Here is a 21,853-nt window from a genome sequence, read left to right on the forward strand (position 1 = left end):
GCACAACTAATGCTAAGTTTTACATAGTTTTTAATCTTAGGGAATTAAATTGTCCAGGAGATGTTCAGGATTGGAGGGATGGTGGTTAGTATAGTGCTAGATAAAATTAATGGTAATAATTTGTTGTATTGACATGAATTCTGTATATATTTTCTTAGGCCGATTTACTCTTTCATAAATGTTTTATTATTTTAGCAAGACCGGATTAAGGTATAGCGATGCAGTGGAAAGAGCACTGGGCCTTAGAATAAGGGGATTCCCTTTCTAGCCTTGGCTTTGCCATTTATTTTCTGGAAATGAGAGTGGCCCAGTGAAAGGTCCATGGGGACATTTGACATAGGATGGGACAACTGACCTAGTGAGCTTATCTGTTTACCTCTCTTTTTCACCTCTGTTGGTCTGTATCTTTCAGTGTCAGAAAAATACAGGTATAACTCTGCAACAAGGGACATTTAATTAGCAAGCCTCCCTTGTTAGAACCTCGCTAAATTAATTATTGATCTTGTTTTAGTATAGATTCTTCCCTGTTGCCATGCCACAATAATTGCAGCAAAGTTGTGGTTAGCTGGCTCTCGGACACTTTGGAACTGCTCTCCAGCTTTTAAAGTTGAATAAATGACATATAAGAGCTTTCCGCTCTCCTTAAGTTCCACTGTATTTTTACTCAGACACAACAGTGGCCATTTGGGGCCAGAGAGCCACAAATGCTCCTGAAATTATACGGTTCTCCAAAAGCCAAATAAAACAAAATTTTAAAATTAGCAAACCATCTTCTTCCACCCACCCCCCAAACAATTCTGAAAGCCATGTTAAAATGTACCCTGTAAGCCTTCCTATAAGCCTTAGTTCCTCAGTTGCCTTCCTTCAGGCAAGAGAGGTGTCCCACATGGGGTCTGAGCTTTAACACCACAGATTCCATGAAACCTGTTCTTTGATTATCTCCTCTTTAAGGAATGGGAATATGATGTTGGATTCAGGGTACCTGTCTCACTCTTATTGCCACATCTCAAACACTTTCTTCATTTGAGTGACTCCCAGAGGCAGTCCTTTAAATCTTGATGCATTATATGCCAGCCTCCCTGGGCCTTATGGGGGTCCCAATTCACATCTGGTTATCTTTGACCTTTATCTTGGAATTCTTCCTTCTTTTCAATTCATCCCACGCTTCTTAAAATGTTAAATGGCTAATGTTGTATGTTTCATGAAAACATTCTAATGGGACTGATGATATTCACCTATTATTGGAGAATGTGTCATTTTTGTCAGTGACCTTTTTAGGAGAGTGCCAGTGTGTTTGCTTTCTTTCTTTCTTTTTGTTTTTGTATTTTGCAATACCGTGGTATTAATTTTTAAGTTTTAAATTGAAGTACATTATACAAACCTACAAGAAGGGTACAGCTTAATAAGGAAGATCACATCCATGTAATCGCTATCCTGATCAAGAGGTTGACCACCTCTTTTATCAATTATCCACTTTTGACCAGAAATATAGTTAGAGTCTCACCTGGTTGAACAACTGAATCCAAATTATCTTGAATAATGAGAATTTCTAGTGTTGTAACTTGAGGCTTTGCCCGTGGCTTTGTTTTATTAAACATGTTTATTGATGACTTAGATAAGGCCATGGAAGGCAAGCTTATCAAACTTATGATTGAGGCAGAGGGAAAAAGGAAGTCTCCCTTTGCTTTCTAATTGCAGAGATTGTCCTCTTCTCCCTCCACTTCACTATTATTCTTCTTTTTAGTTCAGGAAGTGGGGAGGCAGAGAAAATGAGAGATAATATTTCTTCTAATGGCATTTTAGGGATAGTCAACTATTTGCCTATTAAAAGCTCATTCTTCTTAACAGTCATTTTGTGTCTTTTACTCTTTTGTATGATTATAAGATTCTTTGTGAGGATGAGCCAGTTTTATAAAGATTCCCAGGGGGTACAGCATTGGCGATTCATTCTAAGTGAAAATAAATGAAATTGACTTGGGAGAGTATTACATTTTTTCCTAATTTGAGAAAACTCCCAGAGGCAGTTCTGTTTCCTAATACCTGGATTCCACATTTATGGTAAATTTAGCATCTTTCTGGCCCTGCTTGTCCTTATTCCCCTGCTTTTAATGTCTCCCATGCAGATGACACTCCCAAACAGATGTTCTGGGTCTGCACTGAAATTTCTACCTAGCAGCTCTTGGCTGCTGCAGTTGCTTGTTTCTCGGCAAAAGTTTCTCCCGGAGTAGAGGAAGGCTGTATTCCATCACCTGGGAAGGTCTTTTCATCACCTTTGCTCTTGTTATTTTTTGTTCAGTTCCAAAATAATTTATTTCTGTTGCTGCCACCACTCTGACTACCTCCGATATCAGAGAAAAGGACCCATGTCTTCTAGAAGACATAAGATTTTATTTCTCTTGATATGCAGAAATCAGATACCATATGTTATTAATTTTTAAATTCCAATTCCACTAATAGTAATTAATACATGGTGAATAAATAAATAAAAGTCCCAATGTTGCTGAATACACATTTTAGACACTATCCAATTCTCTAATAAATAAGAAGAAATAAGACTTTTACTAATTCATTCATTTCTTTTTATGTTCATTTTATAAATTCCACTTATAGTTATCTTCACTAATAGATGAGAACAGAAACCATAAATTCATTAATATGCAACTGACCAGCCCATTTCACTTGGAATGCATTTTGTGTTTACAGGCAGATTCATATATATCTAAAGCCTAAGCACTACTAATAAATTAAAAAGCCAGGATATCTACCAATTTAGGAGGAACTGGGAATATCTCCAGTTTTTTTCTTCTATTTTTCTTTCCCTCTCTCTCTGCACACTATACATGGGCATCTTGGTCAGTCTTATTCTAAAGCAAAGAATAAGCAGAAGTGCCCTCTCAGACCTTTCCTGGAAAAACAGTCATTTAAATGTCTGGAGTTAAAGGCCTTCTTTGTATAGTATACGGAAAGTAATTAGACTCAAAACCCTTTAGACAATCAATGCAGGTATTAAATGCATTACATATCAGGAGTATTAGGGAGATAAAAATAGAGCCAAATCTTATGATGGAGGAGGCCAACAATCTCCCATAGAAAAAAACTACATGCCAGACAGTAGATTTTTTTGCCAAGACAGTCTCCTATGTGGCACAGACTATGAAAGCTATGGTCCTTCAGAGGAAGTATAGGTAATTTAACCAGGGAGTAAAGACGAGTGACTAGTGGATGGGGAACCACTGAAATTAAAAAATATATATATTTATAAGACAACTAGAGAGCTACTGTCAGAGAAACCAGCTAGAAAGTACATTCAGTAAGAGAAAAATGTGTGGTAAAAAGCCCTTGAATAGACTCATAATCGGGGCTGGCTTCATGGGCCTGAGACCTATGGGGTCACACAAGATTCCACACTAGAAGGGCCCCATACTTCATTTAATACTCTGCTGTAGCTATCTTTAAATTCTGAATAATTTCTAAATAGAAAACTCAACATTTTCATTTTATACTGGGCCCTACAAATTAAGTAGCTTGTTCTGCTGGTCATATGGAAATTAATGAAGGTGACATGAAACAAGAGCATGAGAAAGGATGAAGGGTTGTGGCTGTATGACCAGAGAGTAAAAATCTATAGGGTGGTAAATTAGAATTCCCACATTACAGACAATTCAGGAAGAATAGGATTGAGGACTACTCTGAGCAGGTAATCTTTTTGGAACTATTGTGTTGGAGTATTGAAGGCCAGAGGCATGTAACAGGGTCCAAATATGCATGAAAAAAAATGGTGAAGACCAAGTCGCAAGTTAGAAGCTAGTTAGCCTAGGAAGGCATGCATTCCAGGTATTGGGACAGAGAAAAATGGGCAGCCTAAAATCAAGTCACAGGACAAGTGGTTTGTAAGAGGAGAAGAAAGAAAGAAGGCTGAAGAGGCCTCAGCAATGGGCATAATGCCAAGCCTAGTGACTGCGGTCATTGTGTTTCACAGAAATTTGTAAGAAAGTCTACCTTTTGTGGAAAGATGATGAACAGTTTTTAGTTTGCATGGTGGTGGTGTTCAAGCAAAAAATGTCCAAGATGTAATTGGAGAAAAGAATATGGAGCTGCTAGAAGAGCTCAGGCACAGAGACAGATTTAACAGTGAGAGCTAACATTTGTTGGAGGCTCACCTTGCACCACACACCATGTCGCATTCTTCTCTTGTGGTACAAAAAACACCAGATGGTATATAACATCCTTTCAGAGGAAAAGGTAATGTCTTATAAGAGGAGAAGGGCTTGTGAAAGCTAGACTTACAAGAAACCTTGTTATTAAAATTTGGGTCTATATTTAAGCCCCTTCCTTCACTCACTCAAAAAATATTTACTCAAGATATTACTACTCTTGTGTTTAAGATGTTCATTTTAGCTATTGCTTTTTATGTGTGAGAGTTGAGATATCAAGATGACAGAGAAACAAGATACAGTGAGGTTGCCATTATAAACTTTAGAAATAAATAAAAGAAATTAGCCCCATAAGTTTCAGAAACTCAAATTAAGTTTAATGACAGATAGATTAGTCAAGGTATACTAGGGGGTAGTAGATATTTTTCATTTCTGCACAATCAAAAATGTTGAACATCTTCCCTATGTGCTAGTAATGTATGAGGTCCAAATTCTTAAGGTAGAAAACCAGAAAATTAGAAATTTCAGCCTCTGGTAAGCTAGGAGTGACCATGTGCTCTGGTGGGAGTCCCTGGGAAGACCCATTCTCTCAAATAAAATTTCAAAAAGAGAAGGGTTTTACACTTTGCCCTTTAGCTATTCTTTATTCTGTTCTGCCTGAAAATCAGATATATTGCCTTTCAGGGTCTCACCAAACCTAAGAGGTGCAGCATTCTCTTTATTATGACAAATGCTCTTCTATGCTAAGTGTGGTAGAACAGGGAAGATGGAGGTAACTTAGGTCCTAGATGGCATCCTTACTTCAGCTCTGGACATCACGGAATTTGAAAAAAAGAAAAAGCAAACAAACAAACAAAAAATGAAGCTGCTGTTGTTTGAGTTTTCTGTTCTTTGTATCCCAGTGAATAATTTCTGGTTAATCAATGGGGCATATCACAGAATCTGAGGGCAATTATGTGATTAGTTCTCAAGAGCATCCAGGACTCCAGTGATATCAGGACTCTGTCTCTCCATTTCCACTTTTCTTTCTACTTTGGCTTCATTCTTTAGTTGCAGTAGAGTAGCTTTTGTGGTTGAAAACATGGCAACTCACACCTCCCAGTTTTATGTATTAGAGCTCCTGCCACCAGATGACTTCTTTGATTTCAGGTCTCCAAATCCAGAAAAATGGTTTCCTTGTCATGGCTTAGGTCAGATTTCATTTCAGTATCAATCAATTTTGGCCAGAAGGTTGAAGTCTTTTAAGAATTTAATCATTCCCAGAAAAAGTATATATAGGTGGAGAAAGGGCTGAGGAAGCTCTCAAAAGAAGGCATTGGAACTAGGGGCATTCTGGGTACATAAAACAATAGCCCTCAATTATGATTTGTATTACACAGGAGCAAACTGTATTGTGAGTCTGATTGCCCACTATGAACTACACGTTTTACACAGTTAACAGAAAGAGTAATCCTCTCATCTTTTTTTTTAATTTTTAATTTTTGTGGCTTATTTTTAGTACCCAGCCTTAATAGAGTTGAGCAAAATAGAGATTACGTTTCCATGACATAATAAATTTTGGTAATTTCAGAAAGCAAAAAATACTGGAATCTTTTCAATCCAAGTCGATTGGATACATAGCAGTTCAATTTGAACACAGCAGTTCAATTTATTTGTTAACAAATTCTGCAGTGTCTTCCTGTAAGAATCTGTAAAAATCCTCATCAGCATTTGAAGATGCACCCCCTCACTTTTGTAATTGGTTAACAGAAGCTTCTATCTTTTCACATCCCTTTAGTGATCTCACTGTTTACTCTTCAAGCTGTATAGTGGCAGCTGTTTATATGCTTGTGTACACATGGTTTATTGGAATGTTCTCTTCAAATTGAAATTATTTATGTTTCAAAATTTATATTCACATACTATCTATGAAAAATCCTGCATAATTGTGTATTTTTTTTTTTGCTGTGGATACTGCATAAATAAAATTTAAAATAAGAAAGATGTTTCTCTTCTTTACATTATTACTCTATCTAAGCCTACTGATATTAGTTAAACATTGTTATTTTCTGGCAACGATGTCTTTGATGTGTGACACATTCTTGCTGGAATCCAGCCTGTGGCTGATTGTATTTTCTAGAAAGGGCTGCACTAATACATAGCCCATCCCACCCACATGCTCTTCTTGCAATGTGACAACAATAAATGACGTTGTCTAACCTATGTTGGGAATGATAGTCTCTGTCTTTGAATCTGGTTGGAGTTTTGTAAATGCTTGGACCAGTAGAATGTGACAGAAATAATGCTGTGTGCCTTCTGAGACTACATCATAAAAGATGATGTGGCTTCTTCCTTGGTCTTTCTTGGGATGTTTACCTTTGGGATCTGGCTACTAATTTGTGGGGAAGGCTAGGCAACATGGAGCGGCCATGTATAGCTCTTCCAGGCTACAGCTGCAGCTAAATTCTCAGCTGACAGCCAACATCATGTGTCAGACATGTGAGTAAATGATCTCATTTTATTCCAGACCTCAGCCTTCAAGTTTTCTAGCTGAGGCTAGGTTATTTCATGCCACTTGCTCTGGGGGTATTTTTTTTTTTTCTTAATACAACCATAATAATGGAACAGAGTCCATTCTGTTTCTGAAAGACACTTAAGTGTAAAAATAGTAAAAATAAATTATCTCTTTCTAATAACATTACATCCTATATAAAATAGAAAGCCTTTATTCAGATTACAATGAGCTACTCTAAAGGGGAATGTTTAGATATAGCTTTGGCTTGCTAACTATTAAATTATAAAAAATTATCTCAGCGATCATTTTCTATGCATTTAGCATGTCAGAGTTCAGATAATCTAAGAAAAATACATAGGAGAAACAAGACCTAAGGAGATGTTCCTGTGATGGAACACTGAAACAGGATACTGATGGAGACAGGGTTCTCTAAAATTATTTGAAAATAAACCAGGTTTAATATCCTGCATAGAAAAAAGAGCCATAAAATATGACTTCTATCACTGTACTACACTGTGTTTCTTAATTTTTTAGAAGAGTTATTTAAATTGCTAATTTAAGACTTTAAAATTTATAAAATTTTAAATTTTATTTGTAAGGTGTTTAGTTTGCTTTCTGAAGAATTTCTTAATTAGCATGTCATGCTATGTAGGACACTTTAGTATCCCTGAGACTGAAGCAGATTTTCACATTTGGATTCTTATCTGGCCATAATTTTTTTGGATTGTTTTCATATTAAGCTTTACATTTTTGAATATTTGTTGCTGCATATGTCAAATAATTAGAGTCTTTTACTACCTTTGAGACTCTAATACAAATGAAGAATCTAAACAAGCAATTAAACAATAGCAGGATATTCAGCTGGAAACCATTAAGTACTGCCAATTAGAAGCTCAATCCTCTAGAATAAACTCTTACACTAAGAGCAAAGTTTATAGCCACTCTACAATTTATTTAACACTTCCCATCTCCTTCATTTATAAACCACATGTGTATATTTTCTTTCTTTCTTTTTTGAGACTGTCTCACTCTGTAGCTCAAGCTGGAGGGCAGTGGTGTGATCACGGCTCGCTTCAGGCTCAACCTCCCAGGCTCCTGATCCTCCTGCTTCAGCCTCTTGAGTAGCTGTGACTACAAGTGTGCACCACCATACCTGGCTAATTTTTTATTGTTATTTTTGTAGAGACAGGGTCTTGCTATGTTGCCCAGGTTGATCTCGAACTCCTGGGCTCAAGCAATCCTCCTGCCTCAGCCTCCCAAAGTGCTGGGATTACCTGCATGAGTCACTGTGCCCAGCCCCATATATTTTCTTGGTAAATGTGCAATACTCAGGTTTCCTTTCTGTCTATCAGCCACTGGATGCTTGATTTAGTTATACAGAGAATTGCACTGGCAAGCTGTTCAAAACCTCTTCTTAACTTTTTTAAAGCAAAGGCAAACAGAAAAAGTAGGCGAGACAAGGGGAAAAAGAAAAAAAATCTCTCAGGAAAACTTCTGAAGGTAAAAACCACTCTGGGTCACAGGCTTTGGTCACAACAGCTCAGTTAGGGACTTGTTCTTTCTTTCTATCCCTTCACACACCAGGGGCAACATTCTTCCTGGGACTTACTATGCGCCACAAGAAACTCATTATTCGCCTTCACCAAAATTTAAACTCTTCCCCTTTCTGCATTTCCTGCTTCAATTATAACCCAACCTACTAATCAAATGGCCAAACTAGGGATAATCTTAGGCCCTTCCTTTTTCTCCACTATCAATCTAATTTCTTTCCAAATCCTGCTGACCTATCTCTGTAATCGTTTATCAAATCTGCTTCTTCCCATCTCTGCTTGCCACTGCCCTAGCCTGATCTAGATACTTGTAGCATTTGATTGGCTATGTTACTGGTCCTGCTCTCTTAGATATGTCTCTACTCTGACATCAGAGGAATGTATATAAAATGCAAATCAGATGCTGTCAACCCACTGCTTAAAAATCATTCAAAGCATTCCATTACCTACAAGATAAAGTAAAATCTATTTACGTGACATGCTGGAATTTCTGTAGCCCCGTTTGTCTCTCTGTGTCCATCTTTTAAGTATCCTTTTGGCTCTTCTTTTTCCTTTTCTTAACTTAGTATCCTACATGGATGCTGAATTTCCTGTGACTCCCTCAAGCACCTTGAGTTTTCTGTCTTTGTGCATTTCTTTGTTTTCATTCCAGCTCAGGCAACACCTGTTTCAGGAATGCTTCTCTTCTATTCTCTGCCAAAATTTTCACTGACCATTTCTTTCATAGTGCTTACTTTATTATAATGATATTTTGTATTCTTAATATTTTGTTTAGATGTTGTCTTCCTGATTAGGAATGTCCTTAATTTTTGGAGCCATGACAAATATTTTTAAATGACACCATGGCTTTGTTTGTATTGTGATTTACATAAGATTTCTCATTTACATAGTTATCAATGATGTAACTAAATCCATGCTGATATGCTTTATAAACAACCTGTTAGAATCCATCATGACTCAAACCAAAGTTGAGCCCAATTTCATGGAATTTTCTTCACCTTTTTTATAGGAAACTTTTGTCTCCCTTTCTTATTTCTGTGAGAACCATGGCAAATTGTAAATCTTTATACAATCAGTACAAATACTACACAGTCCATAACTATTTGTTGACCTGAAGTAAACCAGATTAATAAAGCATACACTCTGGATTGAATAATCATAAAGTCCTTAACCAAACTCATTCCCTGAGCATGGTTATTAGAATCTAAGCATCCAATAAAGGCTTGCTTCATCTAACTGAACAGGCATAGATTAATTATTTCTTAAAAATAAACAAAAATGCATTTTATTTTTAGCAAGATAGTTTTCACCAATTGGGCTAGAACAATTTTTGGAAGTGAAGATAAGAACTTCAAAGCCCCCACAGCCTCTACCATCTGCATTAGTTTCCTATTGCTGTTGTAACAGCTAAACATTTAGTAGCTTAAAACTCCACAGATTTATTATCATATAGTTCTGGAGGTCAGAAGTCTGAAATGGGTCCACAGGGCTACATTTCTTCTGGAGGCTGTAAGGGAGAATTGCTTCATGACTTTTCTAGCTTCTGGCTGCTGCCACAAGCTTTGGCTTGTGGACAGGGAGATGCATCCTCACATCTATTCTGATTCTGACTTCCCCAACTCCCTCTTTTCTCTATTAGGGACCCTTGTGATTATGTTTGGCTCACCTAGATAATGCAGTAATCCTCCTATCTTGTTATCTTTAACTGAATCACATCAGCAAAACGTCTCCTTTGCCATATAAAGTAACATATTCACAGGTTCTGGGGATTGGATTTCTTTGGGAAGCCATTATTCTACCTACCATACCATCCATTTATATTGCTATGCATGACATCTTTTGTTTTTCAACTGAGAAACAACTGTACATATGGGTTTGGATGAGAAACTGAGGGATTGAGAAAAAGTATAGGAAATGGAGTAGATTATTGTATTCCATTAAACCCAGGGGGTATTTAAGCTCCTAAATTTGGGAAAGAACGGTCCTTAACTGGAGGATATTAATTGTTGTTGATTTGTTTTGAAACTGGGTAATTTATAAAAAATGAAATTTATTTCTTACAGTTCTGGAATCTGGGAAGTCCAAGGTTGAGAGCGTTTATCTGGCAAGAGCTTTCTTGTTGGTGGGGATCTTCTGCAGAATCCTGAGGCAGCAGAGGACATTACATGGTGAGGTGGGGCTAGATGTGCTAGCTCAGATCCTTCTTTCTCTTCTTATAAAGCCACCAATCCTATTTCCATGATAAATTTTGAACGAGTTTGAAGGGGACAAGTATTCAAATCATAGCATTCTGTCCCTGCCCCACCCCCAAGCCTATGCCCTGCTCACATGCCACTCAGAATTATTCCAGTGAGGGCTCTCTGCAGTGGCTTCCTCCTGAAACAAGTCTCTGCCTGGGCCACTAGGAGTTCAACAACATCCTTTGAAATCTGGATGGAGCTGCCAAATCTTCACAGCTCTTTCTTTCTGCAAGCTTGCAGAATTAGCACCACATGGATGTTACCAAGGTTTACAATTTATACCTTCTGAAGCTGAAGCATCATCTTGTGTCCCTTCCCTCTTGATTTTCAAGCTCTATTAACTACACTGTCTCTGTTCACAGAGATTTATATATCAAGTATCCTTTGTCTGAAGTGCTTTTCATTTTATAATTCAGCTCATTAACTCCTTCTGATATATCACATGGTTCATTGATACTTTGTTTTGACACATTTCAATTGGAAATGTTGTGCTCACTTGATGTAACTACTTTTTAACACATGTTCATTTAAAGAAAGAATAACACAAGAGTCCCACTATTGAAACTTCTACTTAGTATTGTACTGGAGATTCTAGGAGAAATTTTTCTATAAGGATTAAAAACTCCAAACTTATGTTGAAATTTATCATAGGAGTGGGACTGGTGGCTTTATAAAAAGAGGAATAGAGATCGGAGCTAGCACGCTCAGCCCCTTCACCAATGTGATGCCCTAGGGCTACCATGGGACTCTGTAGAGGGTTCTCACCAGAAAGAAGGCTCTTACAAGATTCAGCCTCTTCACCTTGGACTTTCCAGCTTCCAGAACTAAAACAACAACAACAACAACAACACCTGTGGAAAACCCAAGAGAATTATCAGACGAACTATTGCAATTAATTAGGAAGTTTAGCAAGGTTGTGAGAAATAAAATCAATACATAAAAGCGAATTGCATTTTATGTGCAGTTAGATAATTCAATTTTAAAAGACCATTTTTATGATAACCAAAAAAATAAGCTTTAATAAGTAAATACTTATTAGTAAGAATACTTAAATTAAGAATTTTGTTCATCGAAAGATATCAGTAACATAGAGAAGTAAAGCAATTTTTAAAGACAGAACATTGGAAAAAAGCCTTAGCAACCTACGCTCGAGTCTCAAGTACACATCTAACAAACAGGCTGTTTACTTACAAAAATGTCTGAGACTGTATTTCCTTTTCTGAAAAATAGGATTTGAAATAGACAATCTTGCAGTCCTCCAGGTGAAGTTCTTGGTTGTTATAAGATATTCACTCGTTGCAAACTTGTCTGTTTTGATTTTTGAAAGGCAGACTAAGATTCTTCTTTAGAAGGACACATTATATTCTGATTATTCTCTATGAGTATAATGAATTTGAAGACCTCCAGGCAATTTATCATATTAGCATATATGGACCTGTCTTGTTTACTTATATCTTACTCAATATTTTCACATTGGACCATAAGTCATTCACTGTAACTTGCTATTTTCTGATTCTGATTTTTCCTGCGGCTTAAGAGGGAATTTAAATATATATATTTATTCTTACCTTGGATTTATAGTGATGCTAAATGGAGGTAGTTTGAGAGGGATGAATTTAAGAATGTGGCTAAAGAGTATAGTGGGAGGTTTATTTCTGACACTAGAGGTATTGTGGGAGGGGCTACCTATGACTATAAAAGAAATAAAGTATACAAAGCCCAAGAGACAGTTATCACATTGAAGAATTTCTGCTTTACCAGCAAACTACTTTCTATAACTGTCTCCAAGTCATAAAGCTTTGTTTATGTGTAATATCTGAAAAACAAACTCTATATCATGAAGCGGTTTAACATGCTGTTTGGTCTTTGTGAAGCAAATTTGGAGTTTAGCTACAAAATTATTGGAGGATACTGTAATTTATAGTAACAAAAGCATTTTATCCTGTGATTTCAGGAAACCAAGAAATTATTTTGCATACCACACTGCCACCCTGAATACAAAATTTAAAAGTTAGCTGTATGTTTATGAAATATAATACATATGACAAAGCATATCCTTCCTTATTCATCTCTAAAATCTATTAAACTACATAGAATAAATGTAGAAAAGTAACAGCAAGTTGGAAATATAATTTAGGTTTGCAGACAATAAGTAAATATTTGAATAATTTTGATAAAACGGGCCACGATTTTATAGGTGCTTCTGTCAAGTTACTAAATCAAAATATTATGGAATTCTTTCAGTTATTAAAATTGCATTCGAATTTTTTAGATGAAAAAAAGCAAGGTGACAGGCTATACATCAGTTAAATTGTGAGCATTCTTTTCTAATTTTCCCCATAAACCAGAAATATTAAGTGTCATGCTAACATCTGTGGCCTGAACATAAAGTTGACAAAAATCAAACCTAATGGCTTTTCCCACTGTAAAGTAATGTCTAGTTTCAATCTGCAGTTTTTTTTTAAGTCTGAAGCGTCAAAGTAATGTCTCATGTTTGTAACCACTTTGTGTTTTCACATCAAATATAGTTTCACTAGAATCTAAGTTCTTTTTAAAAAGAATTGGTTTATGATGACATTTTATTCTCATATGGTCTCAAATATTCTTTTTGTCAAATAATCAGAATGATGAGGGTACTAGTAATCATCTAATATAACATTTTAGTTTTTGACATGTAGAGAGAGAGCCCTTTTTATTCCATAGGATCTAACTCAGTAGAAAATGAAAACAAATTCTCCAAAAGTGGGTTCAAAGATGTAGGTGGCTGTTGTATATATTCAGGGAAGCTTCCTGATAGTAGTGGGATACAACGTGTGCGGTTTATCACATACATGTACATGTATATAACAAGATTCTTACTAGACTTTTTGGTTAGACTTCTCTACATTGAAGGAGATTGTATTCACAAGGTCACAGTTTCTCTTCTCTGCATATAGTCAAAGCTGCACTCTGAGACATCTCTGATTTCTGATCCCAAGAATAGCTTGTCCTTTGCTTTTTACTTTCCAATAGGGAATGGATGTCCTTTGACTCAGCTAATCGCAGTGGCCCTATTTCTTCCAACTGTCCTGTTTGTGGTTACATCATCTTAAATTGCTGTGAGATTCAACTGTCCAGTCTCTGTCACATATATATAATACAGCTCAGCTGAGTGGCAGCAAGCTTTGTTTCGGAACTGGCAACATTCCAGGAGTCTGGTTGTGTGCCTCGGGTAAATTTTTGTCTTGCTATTTGTTGTTGGTGTGGTTTCTAGGTGACCCTAATGAAAATGTCCAGGAAATTACATGCGATATTCCTGACAGTTCCAAGTCTAACAGCTGCTTATTAGGATAGACATCTGACTTTATCTGGTGCCTAATGATTTTGTTGTGGTTTACTATTCCACCGACTGGATTGCTTAGGTGCTATTCGTAACAGACACACAACTTAGTCTCTGCCTTCTGGGAGCTGATGATCCCTAATTCACAGAGCTTAAGAGGGCACAAGGCCATCCACAGCATGTCTAGAAAGCCAGAGAACTTTTCCTTAGCACTCTCAGCTTTTGAATTAATTTCCCTTTTTTCTTCTTGGTGGCCCACACTCTAATCTCACTTTTTATTCATATCCAAAAGAATAATTTACCTCAAACAACATAAAGAACTACCTCTACTGAAGTCATGTGAATTTTAACACTGAATTAATCTAAAAAATAGGAATGTTATAATATTTGAGTTTAAAATGTTAGTGACAGAGGAATAATTTTGCACAATAGAGTCTTCTCTTCATTACTTACTATTGGCCCATGTGACCATGAATCTAAATATGATCCTTAATACACAGATTCACATTATGTTAATGTGTGTATGTCCTTCTCAGTAACTCCTGACAGAACAAGTCATTTCATCAAGAGTCGGGGAGGTTATCAGCTGATGGGTCTGTGAATTAGTAATCATGCTCAGCTGAATGACTAGACTGTTATAAAAAGAAGTTATCACAGTACCTGACTTTGAGTCAAGGCATGCATTTGATTATTGGTATATTTTGGGTGTACATGGCATATAGAATTCAGGAAAGAATATATGGGATTTTAAATTTATTTTAATATGTAAAATGCCGTATTGTATTAGTTATCTACTGCTATATACAAATTACCCCTAAACTTAGTGACTTAAAATAACAAACATTTATTAAATCATAATTTCTGTGAGTCAGGGATTGGAGAGAAGTTAGCTGAGGTTCTGGTGTAGAGTTTCTCAGGCGTCTGCAGTCCAGTTGTTGGCTGAGGCTATAGTTATCTGAAGGCTTGACAGGGGCTATCAGACCCACTTCTAAGATGTTTCACTCACATGGTTCTTTACAGGAGTCCTCAGTTCATTGTCACGTGGACCTCTTTATAGGGTGGTTGAGTGTCCTGAAAGCATGGCAGCTGACTTTTTTCAAAGCAAGGGGTCTAAGAGAAAGAGCAAGAACCCTCAATGACTTTTATGCCTCATCATATTCCATCAATTCTGCCATAATCTATTGGTTTGAAGTTTATTGTTATAAATCCAGCCCACATTTCAGAAGAGGGGAATTCAACTCAACTTCTTGAAGTGAGGAGTATGATATAAAGGAGTTTGCAGATATATTTTAAAACCACCACATGCATTGAAAGGATAGAGAAATAATGCTCAGGAAACTATCCAACATAATTGAGCCACTAAGGATCCAGGTTTGTTTTGAAAGTTTTCTTCTCTGTTTCTCCTATTACCTGGAAAATATCTTACCTTGGCTTCTGAAGCTATTGATATATATCTAATTGCTATAGGTATATTCCTAATAAAGTCTAAACTAATTACTAGGGAAAGTGAACCCACAAAATTATGTTTATTTTTCCTCAATTCTGGAGTATTAATGTTAAATATGACCCTCCTGTCCCAGGATGTCAGCAGAGGCTTCAAAGCTGGGAACACTATATTTTAAGTGTTCTCTTGTTCTGAAGACCAGAGACATTTCCAAAGGACTTGCTAAAGAGTGGAAATAAAAATGATCTTATAACCTTTAGCCAATGTGACATGAGATAATAAATTTGGAGAAATAGGAGGAAGATGCTTTGAAAAGGATTGTTGGCTTACTCAAGAGGAGACTGTTTTATTCTAATTTGGCTAAGTGGTGGAGGATGTCTTCTTATGATGAAGGGAAACTGCCATGTTGCCCCTGGTGGTTGTTGGCTGAGCTGTGGAAATGAGCTTGGGTGATGCTGATCTGTTTACCCTGGCTTGAATGTGCACAAGGAATGTGTTTGATTTTTACCTAGAAGATTCTCAATTATGAAAAGCTACCTCGAGTAACTGCTAAAGAACAAGTAAGGAGAGAAAGCTGCAGTGAGAGCAAATAACTCCATTAGTTGGAGGGCAAGGGTACACTTACTGGAGCAAGAGAAGGCACTGTGGAAGGAAGTGAAATAGAACCCTTTAGAGAGGATGTCTAGTGAGGCAAGGTGACCCAGCAAATGAAGGTTCTGTGGGGTGTCATTAGAAATGGGGACTGTGAATAAGCCACTTGAAGGCATCCAGAAAAAATGTTGCTCACTGGTAAATGATGTAATGTTGAATGCTTCTGTGGGAAAGCGTCTCCAGAGAACCCACCAAAACATCCCTTGTGTGAGAGAGCCAATGTTTGGACATCTTCCGTGACAGAGGATTTCCAACAACCAGGAGAAAATACAAATGATGCCATTAATTTTAAACAGATTTTTCCAATTTAACATTCATCCCTGTTCCCAACCCACGTCTAGGGGGAGCTAGAGGCAGTGTAGTGAGTCAGGAATGAAGTTGGAAGAGAAAGGTGGAAACATAGTAAAATATCATGATACGCCCTTGCTTCCAATTACTGTGAAACTGAGAATCAGTTCTGAGTGAGGCTGGGAAGTGGAAGCTTAAAATTGAGTGAAAACTGAATGCTTCGTTGTATATTAAACTGGAAAGAAGATGGAAAAGGAGACTATTCTAATGCCTGAAAGTAATCAGAAAGCTGTGGAATCTAAGATATGGCCAAGAGGTAAGGGAAGGAAAATACGACAAAACAGGTTTGAGGACAGATATGAACAAAATTTTTAAAAAATCCTACTTAAACTCTTTGGCCCATTCAATAAATTGGTTGCAAAAGAGCTTGTTGGGTACAATGTTTTCGAGTTAATGTCCTGTGGCATATTGGATCTCTTCACAGATGTTCATCAAGTGATGGTAAGTGGGAGAAGTTTATCTCTATTCTCACCCATCCTATAAATGCTGTGGAGTGAAGTGATGAACTGAGAGACTCATGTAAAATAGTACTGAGGATAAGCTGGCGCTGAGCAAGAGGGAAGAGGACTAGTAACTATATTGTCAAGTACTAGCAATGAGAGACTGCATGTACACTGGAGTGTACCAAACATTGCCTTCCTGGTCAGAGAAATGAGCAGATCTGAGTAGACAATTTTTTTTTTCTTTTTTTTCTTTTTTTTTTTTTTGAGATGGAGTCTTGCTCTGTCACCCAGGCTGGAATCCAGTGGCATGATCTGGGCTTACCGCAACCTCCGCCTCCTGGGTTCAAGCAATTCTCCTGCCTCAGCCTCCCTAGTAGCTGGGATTACAGGCGCCTGCCACCACACCTGGCTAATTTTTGTATTTTTAGTAGAGACAGGGTTTCACTATGTTGGCTGGGCTGGTCTCCAGCTCCTGACCTCGTGATTCGCCCATCTCGGCCTCCCAAAGTGCTGGGATTACAGGCCTGAGCCAACATGCCTGGCCTGAGTAGACATTTTAACAGGCGGTGACAAGTGAACAGGCAACACTGAATGCCTTTCTAGACACCATAAGAGATAATTGCACTGTGGCTATTTTTTATTTATTTGGGAATTATTTGGAATCTTTTAATCTCTTCAGTTGGACTACTGCAAACTGATGATATTTGAAAGTGCACCTGCAACCACTTTTTTTTTTTTTGAGATGGAGTCTTGCTTTGTTGCCCAGGCTGGAGTGCAGTGGCGCGATCTTGACTCACTGTAACCTCCGCCTCCTGGATTCAGGAATTCTATCTCAGCCTTCCAGGTAGGTGGGATTATAGGTATGTGCCACCATGCCTGGCTAATTTTTGTATTTTTAGTAGAGACAGGGTTTCCCCATGTTGGCCAGGCTGGTCTCAAACTCCTGGTCTCAGGTGATCTACCCGCCTCGGCCTCCCAAAGTGCTGGGATTGCAGGCATGAGCCACTGCGCCTGGTGCGAACCACTTTTGTACATAACAAAAGGACTGAAGTCAAAGGATGTCCACAGGGAAAATATTGAGTGGAAATAATAATAATAATATATACAACAGTTCAGGATTGTTCTAAATGTTTCACATACATTAACTCATTTGTTTGGATACACTTGCCTTGCCCTATCATTGGCAATGATTTTCACAAATTTTTAATATACCTGACATTAAGCATTTTTATATTTGTAATCTGCCATAGACATCCTATTTAAATTTAGCTAGTTAAGATTGCCTTATTGGTGAGCACCAGGTGCGGCGTGGGGCAGGGCGGGGTCGTCATGGCGGAGTTGCAGCAGCTGCGGGTGCAGGAGACGGTGGACTCCATGGTGAAGAGTCTAGAGAGAGAACATCCAGAAGATGCAGAGTCTTATGTTCCCGTGCAGCACCAGCTGTTGTGAGGACAGCTAGGCATCCATGCAGTAAGTGCACCAGTGCATCGAGCGCTGCCATGCACCTCTGGCTCAAGTCCAGGCCTTGGTCACCAGTAAGTTGGAGAAGTTCCATGACCGCCAGGCCTGGTGCACCAAACATTGCAACGACAAAGCCAAAGATTCAATAGATGCTGGGAGTAAGGAGCTTCCGGGGAAGCGGTAGCTGGACTGTCGTGTGACCAAGTGTGTGGATGACCACATGCACCTCATCCCAACCATGACCAAGAAGAAGGAGGCTCTCTTATCCATTGGGAAATAGAAGTCCTTGCCAGTGGCCATCGGGACTGAGGGCAAGAATATATTTTTTAATAAGGAATTGGGAATTTCAGTATTTTAAGCAAAGTTTATGAATGAAGAAATTAAGGATGGCAACAAGTGTAAGGCATATGTCACTTGCCTCCGGACACTGGTTCTTTCATGTTTCAGTCCTAAAAAGTGAAATGGGAAAAAGTGGTGCTAAATTGCATCAGAGATATTACAGGAAGTTTTAGAGCTTATGTTCCTGTGGCTAGTGCTTGTCCTGGCAGTAAGGATCTTGCCTGTAATAAGCCAGAGCCCTCCAAGGTACCAGACTCTTACTACGCAGGTACCAATAGGCTGGCAGGTTAGACCTGATGGAGTTTGAGGAGAGATATTTTCTCTTTATTGCCCACATCCTGTTTACCAGAAGGGTCATCACACCATTTTCTATAAGCTGTGAAACAAAATCCAAGAGGTCAATCACTTAGAAGGGAAAAACAAATTTCTGGGTCTTAGTTTTCTTGATTTTGTGTAATTTATACAATGGTATACAAATTCGTTTTAAGATGTGGAATTGGGAGGGAGAGTAGTTTGGATAAGAACTTTGAAGATCCTTGTGGATCCCCATTTCTGGTCATCAATATGTAAATGTACATTTCTTAAAATTATTACATGCTGTGTCTTTCAACCTGGAGACCGTGCAAAAACATGAGCGGTGACGACACACTAATTATGGGAAGCAGAGCTTCCCTCTTACTGGCTGATGGGCCCTGAGGTTGTGTGTAGCAAAATGACAGGACAATCTTGCAGTAACACTTTCCCCTTGAAGAGAAGGGAGTTTTGATTGTGATATATATTAGTATCTAGGAATGAATAGTAAAAGAGGAGCAATTGGCTACTTGCTTATAAGGGAGTTATGAAGTACTGGATTTGGAAAAACCTGGTTTTTATAAAACAGAATGGAATGGAAGCCTAAACCTAGCATTGTTTCCTTAGCTCCCTGAATTAACAGAGCCCGATTGAGACAAACCCCTGGCAACAGGAAATTCAAGGGAAAAAAAGTAAACAACTTGGGCTAGGATGAGCTGACTCCCTTAGAGCAAAGGAGAGGCAGCCCCCATTATCAAATACCATTTTTGCCCGGGGCTTTTGAAACTTGCAGTGTTCCTGCCCTGGCATGGCACCTTATTATTTTGATACCAACTTCATTGTATTTTCACCAACTTATTACCTGAAATGATAATACAGCCTGTCCATTTGCTGTTTTCAGGCTGTGATATATTTTCTTAGTAATTTGGTTTTAAAAATAAATAAGGTTTAATTCCCCCCCGCCACAAAAAAGATTGCCTTATTCATTACTAAAGAATGATATATCATTTTTTAGAAGGATGTGATGTTTTCTAACTACATTTTTGACAAACTAGGCTTTTAGAGTTGCCATTTATGATCATTCTTGCAATGCAAACTAAAACTAAAATATGTTGCTGTTTAGGTTTATAAAACAAGTGCCATTCATCAGGGAAAAGATAGAATACTTCTTTTCTTTTTCTTTCTTCTTAGAAGAGTTTTGTATAAAGAACTTCTTTTAAATATTTGAGATACTTTTCACCCAGAAGAGGTGTTGTTTAAATTGGGGTTTGTGACTAATTTGTTTCAACTAAAAATACTTTAATATCATTATCAAATGCCTCTTAGATGATATGATCTCTGTTACCATATGTGGTAGTTTGCTCTACATACTAGCTATTTAAAACAGATGTAAGTAAAACAAGATTTGTTTGGGAGGAATAGGGTTTCTCCAGAGTAAAGAATACAGAGACCAAATGGAAACATACTTGCTTCACTGCACATGGTTTCTATACTTGGCTGTGCTGGCTTACCATTTTATGGTTACCAGATTTACATCCTTTGAAATTATGGACATTGGATCAAATCCTCATGTTGGAAAACACTCTAAGGTAACATTAAATGAGCATGTGATTTGAATAACCTACAATTTTCACACAGGTTTTGATGACCAAAGTCAAAATATTTCCCATAAAATACTGTAAATTTGCTAAAATTTATACAAAGCTCCTACGGTGTAATAATACAAAGAAACTTTGTTTACTGAAAAAATCTAAAATATCTTTTTTAATATTTTATTTTAAACAATTTTTTAAGTTTGTATTTTTATCTTATTTATTTAAGCTTGTTTTCTTTCTTTTTTTTTAAATAATTCTAAAAAAACTAGATACATATGCAGAGCGTGCAGGCTTGTTACATAGGTGTACGTGTGCCATGGTGGTTTGCTGCACCTATTGACCCATCCTCTAAGTTCCCTCCTCTCCTCCTGTCACCTCCCACCCCCTAAAGGGCCTTGGTGTGTGTTGTTCCCCTCCCTATGTCCATGTTTTCTCATTGTTCAACTCCCACTTATGAGTAAGAACATGGGGTATTTGGTTTTCTGTTCCTCTGTTAGTTTGCTGAGGATGATGGCTTCCAGCTTCATCCATCTCCCTGCAAAGGACATGATCTCATTCCTTTTTATGACTGCATAGTATTCCATGGTGTATATGTACCACATTTTCTTTATCCTGTCTATCATTGATGGGCATTTGGGTTGGTTCCATGTCTTTGCTATTGTAAATAGTGCTGCAATAAACATACGTTTGCATGTGTCTTTATAGTAGAATGATATATATCTTCCTTTGAGTATATACCCAGTAATGGGATTGCTGGGTCAAATGGTATTTCTGGTTCTAGACCTTGAGGAGTCTCCATACTGTCTTCCACAATGGTTGAACTCATTTACATTCCCACCAACAGAGTAAAAGCATTCCTATTTCTCCACAGTCTCGCCAGCATCTATTGTTTCCTCACTTAATAATCACCATTCTGACTGGCGTGAGATGGTGTCTCATTGTGGTTTTGATTTGCATTTCTCTGATGATCAGCGATGTTGAGCTTTTTTTCATATGTTTGTTGGAGACATAAATGTCTTCTTTTGAGAAGTGTCTGTTGATATCCTTTACCCACTTTTTGCTGGGGTTGTTTTTTTTCTTGTAAATTTGTTTAAGTTCCTTGTAAATTCTGGATATTAGACTTTTGTGAGATGGGTAGATTGCAAAAATTTCTCCCATTCTGTAGGTTGCCTGTTTGTTCTGATGATAGTTTCTTTTGCTGTGCAGAAGCTCTTTAGTTTAATTAGATTCCATTTGTCAATTTTGGCTTTTGTTGCAATGCTTTTGGTGTTTTTGTCATGAAGTCTTTGCCCATGCCTATGTCCTGAATGGTATGGCCTAGGTTTTCTTCTAGAGTTTTTATGGTTTGGAGTTTGACATTTAAGCCTTTAAAATCCATCTTGAGTTGATTTTTGTGTAAGGTGTAAGGAAGGGGTCCAGTTTCAGTTTTCTGCATATGGCTAGCCAGTTTTCTCAGCACCGTTTACTAAACAGGAGATCCTTTCCCCTGTTTAATAAATTTTATATAAGTTTATTAAAATTATA

At 37.6% G+C, this 21,853-nt stretch overlaps 1 long non-coding RNA gene and 1 pseudogene across 1 annotated transcript in view; both read left to right on the forward strand.

The window, feature by feature from the left end:
- The window catches only part of LOC134730602 (uncharacterized), a 619,806-nt gene that overhangs the window by 186,833 nt on the left and 411,120 nt on the right, over positions 1-21,853 (forward strand). The window lies entirely within an intron of this gene.
- LOC100992058 (protein FAM136A-like) lies at positions 16,325-18,384 on the forward strand (annotated as a pseudogene).

This window comes from Pan paniscus, chromosome 5 (assembly GCF_029289425.2).
Source record: "Pan paniscus chromosome 5, NHGRI_mPanPan1-v2.0_pri, whole genome shotgun sequence".
NCBI classification, from domain to species: domain Eukaryota; kingdom Metazoa; phylum Chordata; class Mammalia; order Primates; family Hominidae; genus Pan; species Pan paniscus.